Source organism: Medicago sativa, chromosome 7 (genome assembly GCF_051527215.1).
Source record: "Medicago sativa cultivar Bolivia chromosome 7, Bolivia_mono, whole genome shotgun sequence".
Classification (NCBI taxonomy): domain Eukaryota; kingdom Viridiplantae; phylum Streptophyta; class Magnoliopsida; order Fabales; family Fabaceae; genus Medicago; species Medicago sativa.
This window is the reverse complement of record NC_140755.1, coordinates 102,717,424-102,730,139: the sequence shown is the minus strand read 5'-3', so window position 1 is coordinate 102,730,139 and position 12,716 is coordinate 102,717,424. Positions and strand designations below refer to the sequence as shown.

The window sequence follows — 12,716 nt, the reverse complement described above, 5'->3', positions numbered from 1 at the left end:
ATAAGTTCTTCTTTTATGCTATGGCCTTGCACTTGAAGAAGCCCTCTCCATGATTTGATGTGAGCAAGGATTCTGTATAGTGATTTGAAGTAAGACCATGTCCAATGGTAGTGTTGAATGGAACTTTCAACATGTGGTTTTGCTCTAATGGGGTGTTGAATGGTGTTGCGAGATGATGTGGAGGAGAGAAGTGTTGAAACCATTCAACAATGTTGAACCTGCAAGTAGAGGTACGCGTGGCGCGATTTTGTTGGGCAAGCATGGCGCGTGTGCAACATGCGCCACGCGCAACATGCGCCGACAGGCGCGAGTGTTGCTGCAGGAGAGGCGGAGAGAGAATATGCTTTGTGGATAATGGGTGACACGTGGCTGATTCTGATTGGCTGTCTGGATTTTTATCATTTTAATAATTTCAACTCAATTATTTCACTCGAAATTAATTTTTTTTTTTACCAAAATTCATTATTTTTTTTCTCTATAAATAGAGACTTGGTTCATTTGATTAGCAAACTAAGTGAAGTTTTAATCTTATTTTTAGTGAAATGGATCCCAATAATAACCATTTCAACACCCAAAATTTTGTTTTTCCAAAAAAACTAAAAAAATAAATTGTTAATTGTATTATTTTAATTTAATTATAATCAATAATTATAATTTTATGTAATTATTAAAACAAAAATATATAATTAATTAAGAATAAGAAATAAAAAGTGGTGGGGTAGAGTGTTGAATGAAAAACCATTGGAGAGGGTAAAAGTTGAATGAGTGTTGAATAAGAGAGAGAAAATGATGTGGAGTGTTGGAAATTGAAAAAGTGAGTGTTAAATGGTGTTGAAAGAAAAAACTGTTGGAACAAAATGTGTTTAACAATGAACCTTAAAGAGTTTTGATGATAACAAGGTATTAAAAATTGTAAATTGGACTAGCTAATATTTGTTCAAGTATACAGGACCATAATTAAAAAGTTACATCATCATTGGTTCTGAATGAGCAAATAAAGAGCAAAGGAAAACAACAAAATTTGAAGCTTGGACGCTCCTGAAGGCAACTTGCTACTGAAGAGAAAAAGCGCTCCTGAAGTTAAGTCGCTTCTGAAGTAAGAATAGTGCTCCTGAAGACAAGAGGTCCAGAAGTCATATCATCAGAAGCTGTATCATCAGAAGCTGCCTCATCAGAAGCCATTTCACCAGAAGTTGAATATCAACTGGATTTGCAAAGATTCAAGAATTGAAGAATTATCACTGCAAAAGCTGTCTATTGGATTCGAAAATGCAACAAAGGATTAGTGGAATTTTGCAACGGTCATTTCAAAGGTGTTTGAAGGCATGTGCTTGCAATTTGGACGAAAGCGTTGACATTTGTACGAATTGTACAACCACGTTCTCCACTACTCTGTTTTGTGTCCACGCTACAAGACAAGAAAACAGCTCCAGAATACGGCTTCGCCTGCATAGATGTTCCTTTGGATAAGGAATGAATTTCAAATTAGTTCTTCGTAGGACAACAACCAAATCAGGCAAAAGATCAAAGGTGAAAGATCAAGCTTCAACAACGACTCTTTGGTGTGCTGGCAATTTCACAACGTCTCTTTCACACCTCTATATAAAGGAGTGAAGACCTAGAGATTTGGTAATGCTGAACGACAGACTCTCAATATTTTTACAAGTGTCAAACCTCTGCTGAAATTGTTCTGCATTCACTTAGAATTTATGTGTCTCAAAGTCATTTCTTAGAAATTCTTAAGTCCATTGAGTCTGTATCTGATTTGTATTGTGAGCACCTCTGATTGTATATCAAGTGTTCAACCTTAAACAATTTTCTCTGTAATTTTGTTTAGTTAGGAAGTCTCTTGATTGTGTTCTTGAGCAAAGGAAGTCTCTAGCTTGTGTTCTTGAGCAAAGGAAGTCTCTAGCTTGTGTGCTTGAGTAAAGGAAGTCTCTTGCTTGTGTGCTTGAGCAATTGTAATCAGATATTACTCTTAGTGAAATCTCCTTGGAAGTGCAAGGGGGACTGGACTACTTCCGAATTGTGGAAGGAACCAGTATAATTGCTTTGTGTCGTTCTTCTTCTCTCTCTCTCTGTTTTATTCCGCTGCATTTAGATTCTGATTATCACTTCAGAAGCTGTCTCACTTAGCTTCTGATCAGTGTGTTCAGTTTTTAGGAGAAACGAAGAATTTTTTTTAAAACACAATTCAACCCCCCCTTCTTGTGTTTTTCTCACCTTCAAAAACCATTGTCGATGGTCTAAAAGAGATGAGACAGGTGCCTCGTATTTATTTTCAAAAAATTCTTGTTTTAGAGAAGAAACATAAATGCTTATCATAGTTTCTCTATGTTTTTTTAGCAATGTATTGATGGCTATTATTTTGGTTTGAAGATATTTTGGATTAAATGGGTTGTGTATGAAATTTTGGTTTTGTCTGTAAGAAACAATATAAAATAGGGAAAATTAAACTAACCTCCCCTGAGGTTCGTGTAAATGTAAGCAACACCCCCTCTATTTTAATAATTGATAACAACAACCCCTGCCGTTATAAACTCCATCCACTTCCGTGATCTATTTCTAAAACCTACTCTTTTTCCATCACACGCATCAAGCTCCAACAAAAAACGTATATATCAATGTCCAGGAATCACGCACTCCACAATTAGTTTCCCATCACATTGCCAGCAAAATGTAAAAAATAAAAGGAGAAAAATTTGTCGGTCTTAGATATAAGCAACTAAACACCCATTTTCCTTAGTGTCAAACGATTAGACCCTCTGTAACTCCATCATTGCATTCTGCCGCCTCACCTCTTGGAAAATTGAAGGAATACTTAACCATCCTAAGGAAAAAGCAAACATGTTGAGTGATCCATCTATATTAAAACTTTTGAATCCTCATTCAAAGCCAAATTTGGACCCACCTGAAATATTCTCATGTCGTTTTTCCATGTCAATTTGATTAATTTTGTTCAATCTCTCCATGTAAATATGTGTATGGTGATTCTGAAATAAGGGGTCAAAAGCTTGTTGCTGAAACAACATAAAACTGATATTGAAATCAAATAAATTACATGAAATGGTGCCGATACGATATCTATTAGATGGATGGATGTGGTGAATTATCCTGGTGTGAATGAATGATACACTGGCCACGCAAACATACAAAATAGATCATGGGTGTAAAACCATTAAACTCACGGATTATCCTGGTATTTGACAATCATTTGTAACACTTTATTGGCACCTCTTGTACCATTTATGGTTTACGAAATAAAAACTCTTTTTGCCTTTTGAAATTGTTCAATCTCTCTTGTCTCAGCATACGTGGGAACTGAGAGATGAGCAGTCAAAAACCAGACGTTTGCCCAAGTTAAATGGACGTCAGTCAAATGGTCTTAGGAGCCATTTATCAAATAAATAAGGGAGGTCTTTGTTGAGTTATAAAATAGAGGGGGTGTGCATTACATTTACATAAACTTTAAGGGAGGTTAATGTAATTTTCCCTATAAAATAAAAAATTAAAATTATAATTTACCATAAATAGGACTGACAAAACCCTTAAACCATCTCCATTGGAAGGGTCTTAACTATTTAAAACTCGGTACCTATTAGGTACCCCCAATGGGGATAATCTTTTTCAGGGTCTTATAAGACCCGGGTCTTACTTCAGACCCCCACTTTTAAGCGGGACCCGCATTTTTTTAATATTAAAAAATTGAAATACAATGATATAAAGTTATTGATAGTTGATTAGTGGGTCCCATTTAAGAACTTTCTGTGAGATCTGGGTTAGAGTGATTGAGTGCTTATTAGGTACTACTATTAAAAAATTATAAATGAATGATGTGTACACGTGGGACTCATTTAAGAACCTAAAAATGGGTGTCTCCATTGTGGATGCTCTTATTGTTTTACTGCAGGAAATGGACCATGACCAAATATTTTCTCCATATGAAGATATGAACAATACCCCCTTATATTTGATTGTATTTGCTGTTTTCCTTGTTGTAACTCTATTAGGAATTTTAACTTGGTTTTTATATGTATTTATTAAAAAATGTATGTCTCGTCAACCAAGTTGATAGCAATATCCATAGCAAACGATGTTGCTAGACTATCTATATCTATCTCTAGAGGGTGTTTACTATGAGAATAACTAACTTATATGAGAATGATCATCAACCATTAGATCAAAAATATATGGTTGAGATTAAAAAGTCACACATATACCTCACCTTATTATATCAATTCTCATAAACCTTTTCATCTTTCTCTGATTCACCATATTCTGCAAAATTGTATGTTGACTAGATTGAATCTATCAATAAACCACCATGTTCTAATTGATTGAAATAAATTCTTGGGATTCAAATTTATTAATTAATAATTATTTTTGGTTCATAGAGATTGAGTGTGTGTTTGGTTGTGCGGTGAAGAAAATTGATTTTGGTTGAATTGATTTTACAGAATTGATTTAGTTAAAAGTGAGTTGAATGTAAAGTGATTTATGTTTGGATACCTTTACAATAGAAGTGATTTGTATGAAAAATCTTGTTTGGATATTTTGTGTTGAAATTGCTTTTGGATGTGTAAATGACCAAAATGGGTTTTCTTATGTGGATTTTAAACTAGAATTTTTTTTTTTTGCTACAAATTTAATTCCCATTTTTAATCATATCATTTTATGTTGCAATATTAAATTTAATACAATTGTATACGGATCATTAAAAAAAACATATTGTTTTACTAAATTAAAAAGAAACGATTGGTAACAAAAATTCATATTATCATTCCTTCAAAAAAAATTCATATTATTATTTTATAAAACATGAAAATTAATGGGCTCAGGCAGGGACATGGTTAGTAAGAAAGGCTTTATGAGGGGCCTGTATAGAGAAAGCCAAGAAGAAAAAAATTTCTTTCCACAACAGCTTTCGTCTTCTTCAACCTTGGATTTCTGCAACATACAAAAAAAAAATCACAGCAACAAAAAAATATACAGGCGTCAATCAACATAAACATAGAGTAACTAATTTCTCAGATTGGTGAAGGTATTTTTCAAATATAAAAAGGTTTGTGAAAGGAATGGATGGGATTCAAGGGCAAACGGGACAAATGGATGTTATGTATTTTCACGGTAGGAGAATTGATTTCAAAAAGCTAAAAAGAGCAGCTTCAGGAGGAATTGATTCTGGAGATGAAAAGCACGGCAGCTGTAGAGTTTGGGTGGAGAGCCAAACATGTCTAAATCACGTTTTATGATGTTGGAAGCGCGTTTGATGACTTTCACCGGGTAACCAAACAGACACTGATTTTACGTGAGAATTCCCAATCTTTTTTTAAAAGGAAATTCCCAATCTTATTTATTGTTTACTTGTCCAAACCTACAAAGCTTATCAATGAATAGAAATGGTAAGAATTCTATGTTTTTGGTTGAACAAATATACAAAGGTTATTAATTAATCCTAGATAATCTGAAAGGTTCTTTTTTCTTTTTTAATCTGCAATTAGTAAGAATTCTTCCGTGTTATTTTTTTACAAATCGTAAGAATTCAATGAGATTGCAATGCTTTCATGGTAGATCAATTAAGTGGAACCTACTTGAGAGAGACTGGCGTTGATAATGATGATGGGGGGGGGGGGGGGGGGGGGGGGGGGGGGGGGCGCATGTATCTATGATTCATCTAAAAAGTCTAAAGTTTGTTTTGTATCAAGTATTGTTATTGTTGTTATGGGTTTAATATAGGAGAATATTGCATCCAAAAGGTTAAAATTTAATTAAGTGTTGATATTCTTTTATTTTTTTGGTGATATTATTCTCTGGTGCTACAATCTCAGTCTCTATTTTCTAGGTGCTAAAATTTCAGTCTACTTTGCATGTGCTATTGTTCTCTACTTCTACGAGTTTTTGTTTCGTTTTGTTTTGCTTTCTATTGAGTATTTGATTTATTTTAAGATGTTGCCTAAAAAATATTTATCTAGTAGTGAAAAGCGAAAAAATGAAATCAAGAGCTAATAAAATCATAACAAGTAGCTAAAAAAGTTCATGATGTATTATGTAAGGGGTCATTTCTCATACTATGCCTAAGTCTCGTAAAAAGTTAGGAACGGTCATGACTGTATTGCTTCATGGTCAGGTTGATGCACTTGAATTCGTGAGTGTACAAGCGACATGATGTTTAGCCATATTTGATACTTTATCAAAGATTTTCACGGAAGTGAAACTTGCACATTCAGGGATGGATTTAGAAGGGGGACCAACAGAGGCCACGGTCCACCCCCTCCCTCTAGATTTTTATAAAAATTTCATACTAGTATGCTATTATATTTTTATGTCAATAGTTATTTTCTGTGAACTTTATATAATCTTATACTCTTGTATAATAAACTTTTTTTTGCTCAAATATATCTAGCCTTATACACATAACTTTCAAATTGTAATGGCACGAATCCTTAATTAGAATACATAGCATTGAAAAATAAAGTCAAATTTTTTCTGCAATTTACACAAGAAACTTAACTAGAACATCAATTTATGAGTGTTTGTTGCAATTTCACTCAAAAATTTTACTTATTGCATGCAGTGTTGTTTGCACACTCTCAATCACTACCAAACGATTCACTGCTCGTGATATTATCTTAAATTTATCCTCCTTCCTTTCCATTCTTGTTGTTTCTTATTTTCTTTCTCAACTATTAAGAAATCTATTGTAGTCCAGTCATACTCAAGGAACTCATCTTTTTTGTATCTTTGAAATTTCTTATGATTTTGGATGCATATTAACTTTAGATATATTGCATAATTTCTTAAATTTCTTGCGTACATTATATATGCATATAAAAGATTGTTTATTTTTACTATGTAATATTCTTAAACTTGGTTCCCTAAGCTAAATTTTTGGCTTCGTCCCTGTGCACACTCATTGTTTTAAATAACTGCGAGACATTAATATTAAGTGTTTTAAGTTTTGGATTTTTTATATTTGACAAACCTTCAAATATTTTGGTAACATTTGAATTTTAGTTTACCTGATCAATCCGGCTCAAACAATATGTTGTTTGGTTCGATTTGGAATTTGGATTTTATCCAAAAAAAAATATGTAAATTCATGATCAATATGGATACTCTTGATGGGTTGGAACAACAAATTCAGTTAAACTCAAATAAAATTGGTCTGCAAATGTGCTCCTATTCGGGAGCGAATCCCTTTGAAAGGATGGGTGAGCTTTGGCTACCCCAAAATTTTTATTTTTATTGAATCATTAGGTATATTAATATGGTGAGCTACCCCAATAATATTTTTTTAGCTACCTCAAATAAATTCATTTGTAAAAAATTAGCATAAATTAAAAGGTTAAAAAATTATTACTTGATTAATAAATTTATTTGTCTTATTTTGACATTTCGGTCTCTACAACAACTATAGAGAAAATATTTTTAGCAATAAAAATTATCAATAGTCAAACATAATAGACAATGGTTTAATGCAAATAACTTATTTGTCTAGGTTGAAAAAGAATATTTTTTTTAACGATACGTTGAACAAGAAATATTTGACTTCTCGAAGCTCAGTTTTATAGAGATTAAACATATTTAACATTTAAATTTAATATAATATTTTAAAATATATAAGTTTTCTTTGCCTAAACAAATTATATGTATTTGGCCCCCTCGTAAAAAATTCTCTAGCTTCGTCGCTGCTCCTACTCTATTTAGAGAAGTTATGTTGGGTTTGGAAGATAGAAAGATATAATAAATAGAGTAGATTTGATTCATTGTGGTATAATAGAAATATAATGATTTTATAAACTTACAAAATGTTTTTTTTCTTAAGAATAAACTTACAAAAATTGTTGTTGTTGTTAGGTAGTATATAATAGAAATAGAAGAGAAATATAATGATTTTATAAACTTAAAAAAAATGACTTTGTCAAAAATATCAAAGACTGGTGTATTCTCCCCTCCTCACAAAAAAAAAAACTGATATATTCTCTCTGATTTTAATTTTAATTTTTTTTTTTTTTGCAATTCAAATGCATACGATATACTTTTTTTTTTTAGGAAAAATGATGCATACGATATACATGAAAATAGCCGTGTGTCCATTTTGTTTTTCCTCCCCCTATATATATGGTATTCCACACACCTCACTTCGGTGCAAGCAGTGGCGGATCTTGAATTTTTTTCCCGAGGGTGCCAAATATTTGAAGAATACTCCCTCCATTTCAAAAAATAAGCAAAATTTACTTTTTAGGTTAATTCATTTAATGATGTATGTGGTCCATATTATGAACCACATACATCATTAAATGAATGAACCTAAAAAGTGAATTTTGCTTATATTTTGAAACGGATGGAGTATATATTAAAGAGTTTCAAAAAGTTAACATGATTGTGAATTGGTGTGGTGGTAATATTGCCATGATTCATGCATGGGGGGTTGGTTCGAATCCCACCTGGACAGTTTTTTTGAATTATGCATTGGGGGGTTGGTTCGAATCCCACCTGGACAGTTTTTTTTGAATAAAATAAGAAAAATTCTCGCTTAGAAAAAACTAAAAAGCAAAAAAAAGTGTGTCAGGGATCGAACGCACGACCTTTAACAGAGTGGGGGGACCGCTTAACCGCTGCAACGACAGTGAATTAGCAAAATATCATGCATAATATCAAATTTATATAAAAACTGAGGGGTGCAGTGGCACCTGGGGGTCTCTGAAGAGATCCGCCCCTGGGTGCAAGGACTCAACTAATTGGAGGAAAATATATTTTTTCTTAATCAGAATATTGGTTTTAAAATCAATCAACAGACTAAATAACTTTCTTTCTTCGCAGCCATGATATACACACTGTTAATGGCAGTACTTCCTTTGAAGGCTTTGAATCGATTAAATCCATATCCATATATATAACAAAAAGGGAGTGCTTTTTATGACGTGGAATCAAGCCACTATGTGATTCACCCAAAAAATAAATAAAAAAAATCAAGCCACTATGTAGTCAAAAAGATATATCCACGGGGACGGCACTTCAGTGACATAGCAAAACTAATGGTATGGTGACATTACCAATAATAAGCTGACATGTGGCATAGAGTCTTAAAATAAAACAAAAAAACAAAATGGCCATTTTAAGTGAAAATGAACCAAACATGACTCACAAAACACAAACACGTTACCGCGCTTCTGCTTTCTCCCTTTCCACTTCAAAGCAAAACCACCACTAATTTTCGCCGTTGTACGCCGCCGATCACCACCAATGACCACCTCCGCCATGCCGTCACCTCATAATCTGCCTTCTTAAGGTTTGTTTGTTTTTTCTTATCTTTTTTTTCATCTTTTGTAATGGTTATGGTAATGAGAACAAACCAAAATCAAAATCAAAATCAAGATTAAAATAGGGAATGACTACACTTGATTAGGGAAAGAAAACAAATCTTTTGAACCACTTTCAATTCATTAGGATTAGGTTTTAGGAGATTTAGGGTTTTATTTTAGGATTGAAGTAGTTTAATCTTTTGAACCAATGCTCTGTGTTTATACATATGCTCTGTTTAATAGCAATACATTAGGATTATAAGAGATATAAATTTCTGTTTTTTTTATGTCTTACCTCTTTTATTTACTTGTTAGGTTCCTTCATTTGGGTAGTTTAATCAAACATGACATCTTCAAATGTTGATTGGAAGCCAAGACTTGGAATGAAATTTGATACTATGGAAGAGGCTGAACAATTTTGGCTTGCTTACGGTTTTCGTGAGGGCTTCGGAGTTAGAATACGTTTTACAAACAAGAACAAACACGGCGATGTATCGTCATGTAGGTTTGTTTGTTGTAAGGAAGGACTACGGAAGAAAGAGAAAAAATATGCATATGAAGGAAAAATCCGGAGAGCCGAGTCTAGAACGGATTGCTTAGCAAGAATTACACTTTCACGTCAAAATGGAAAGCTGGTCATCCATGAGTTTGAAGGAAAACATAACCATGATCTACTAAAACGAGAGACAACCCACATGCTTCGATCACATAGAAAGATAACTGAAGTACAAGCAAATGAGATTGATATGGCTGATGACTCTGGATTAGGGCAGAAGGCAACTTATCAACTTATGAGCACACATGCAGGGCATAGAGCTAATGTTGGATATACAGAAGTGGATGTAAGAAACTACATCACTACAAAAAGACAAAGAAGCATGGTGTATGGCGACGCTGGATATCTTTCACAGTATTTCCAACAGCAATTGTTGGAGAATCCGTCCTTCTTTCATGCATATCAGATGGATATAGATGAACAAATTACAAACGTGTTCTGGTGTGATGCAAAAATGATTTTGGATTACGGGTATTTTGGTGATGTTGTTTCATTGGACACCACATATTGTACCAACGATGCCAATAGACCACTTGCTTTTTTTTCTGGTTTCAACCATTATAGAGGTACGATCATTTTTGGTGCAGCTCTAATGTATGATGAGACAATTCCATCATTTAAATGGTTGTTTGAAACATTCTTACAAGCACACAACAACAACAAAAAACCAAAGACGATCTTCACTGACCAAAGTCAAGCAATGTCTAGGGCAATTGAAGAAGTGATGCCTGAGACTCACCATGGTTTATGCACATGGCACTTGTTGCAGAATGGAATTAAACATCTTGGAAATGGAATGAATAAAGGAGGTTCTTTGCTAAGAGGTTTCAGTAAGTGCATGTATGATATTGACATTGAAGCAGATTTTGAGAAAGCTTGGTTTGACTTGGTAAATGAATATAATCTTCACAATAATAATTGGATCAAGTCAGTTTATGCCATTAAAAAAAAATGGGCTGCATGTTATATGAAGGAAGCATTGACACTTGGCATGCAAAGTACACAAGTTAGTGAAAGTTTGAATGCTCACTTCAAAGTTTGTCTGAAACCGAATTTGGGTATCCTACAATTCTTCAAACATTTTGAAAGAATTGTTGAAGAGAAGAGAGAAAAAGAATTGAGTTGTGATTATGAGTCCTCACATAAGCTTGCAAGGTTAATGTATGAAACTTCACCAATACTAATCCAAATGGGAAAGGTATACACACACACACTGTATTTGAGTTGTTTCAATATGAGTTTCAGTTATTCTTAACTTTATATGTACCAACTAGACATGAATCTGACTCTCTTTGTGAATATGTCATCACTAAGGAAAATCATGAAGGATCTTGGAGAGTATCATTTAATCGTGTTTCAACGTCCATTACTTGTAGTTGTAAGATGTATGATACATTTGGCATACTTTGTTCACATGCATTAAAAGTGTTTGAATTGAATGATGTTAAGGCAATTCCTGAGAAGTATATTTTAAGAAGGTGGACAAGAGAAGCCCGTTATGGCATTGTGCAAGATTTTAGGGGAAAGGAGGTTGAACAAGATCCTAAGTTGTCTAGAAATCGAATGTTCAGGCAAGTTGTTTCTAAGTTCATTAGAGCGGCAACTGTAGCATCGTATAGTGAAGATTGCCTCATGCTTCTTGATAATAGTGTAGACGAAATGTTCAAGAAAGCAATGGAATGTCGCACACAAGCTATAGAAAATGATGGTGATCATCCGTCATTTGTGAGTTCTGATGCTATACAACCAAAGGGATTCAAGAAACATGCTCCTCCAAAGGGAACTAAGCGACATAAAAGTTTCCTTGGGCGTCAGCCTAAGAAAAGAAGTGCTCCTCCAAGTAAACATGCTCAAACTAGTCGCGCCCCACCTCAAAGAAATTCACAGGTATATAAGTCATTATGTAGATTACTTGTTTTAGTTTTACATGTACTTGCACTTATTTTAGTTTTACATAATCATTTTAGGTTATAAAATTAACAACTCAAATGGTTGATGGAGTATCTTGTTCCGTGCCTCCAACTTATGAGCCCCCGCTAGCACGTGAGGACATGTTTGTTAGTTACACAACTATGATGATGGTAATTTCATATCATTTTCATGAGGAACTGTCCTGGATATTAATTATTATTTTTATCACACAGTCATGATACTAATTATTTCTTATTATTAATGTAGGCACCTCTTGATGATGTTACAAATATTCAGGCATTACTTTGATTGACTTTTGATCTAAATCAAAAGAAATGGAGCTGATTATTTTGGATATTCATGTTGACATTTTGGATATGAATTTTTGTAATTATCAACTCAAGTAGATATTTTGGATATTCATGTTGATATTTTGGATATGAATTTTTGTAATTATCAACTCAAGTAGATTTGATGTCTATAGAATATACAATGATTTTGTATTTTACCCACAATGCTTTTGGTAAAAGTTTGATTGAATTCAATGAACAAATATTGAAGCAGCTCAAGCCTTTCAGCAATTCTGGTTATGCAGTCAGTAGTGCTGCTGGTTATGCAGTCAATTTTTCATGTTTCTGGTGCTGACAGTGGAGCAGCTTGGCTGTGTGTTTTTTCTGATTTTTTGGGTTACCGTTATAGCGGGCTCGTTGTATCGTTGTGTTTTCCATCGCACCATTTGTACGTCTTGTACGATTTTGGTGTTTATTAATATATTCGCTATGTTTTCCATCGCACCATTGATTGATTCCAATTTTAGTGAATGTGTGTATCAGGCATGTTTCAATTTTAGTGAATGTGTATATCAGTATCATCACAGTAATTAATCTGATCCAGTTTTATTAATCTGATCCATGAGAAAGCATGAGAAAGCAGAAATTAACTTC

At 33.6% G+C, this 12,716-nt stretch overlaps 1 pseudogene across 1 annotated transcript; it reads left to right on the top strand.

Moving 5' to 3' along the window:
* Positions 1-9,158: 9,158 nt before the first annotated feature.
* Positions 9,159-10,872, top strand: LOC146911500 (protein FAR1-RELATED SEQUENCE 5-like; annotated as a pseudogene). The gene is made up of 2 exons (XR_015018817.1): positions 9,159-9,292; positions 9,621-10,872. The product of XR_015018817.1 is annotated as a protein FAR1-RELATED SEQUENCE 5-like (transcript).
* The last annotated feature ends 1,844 nt before the right edge of the window (positions 10,873-12,716 follow it).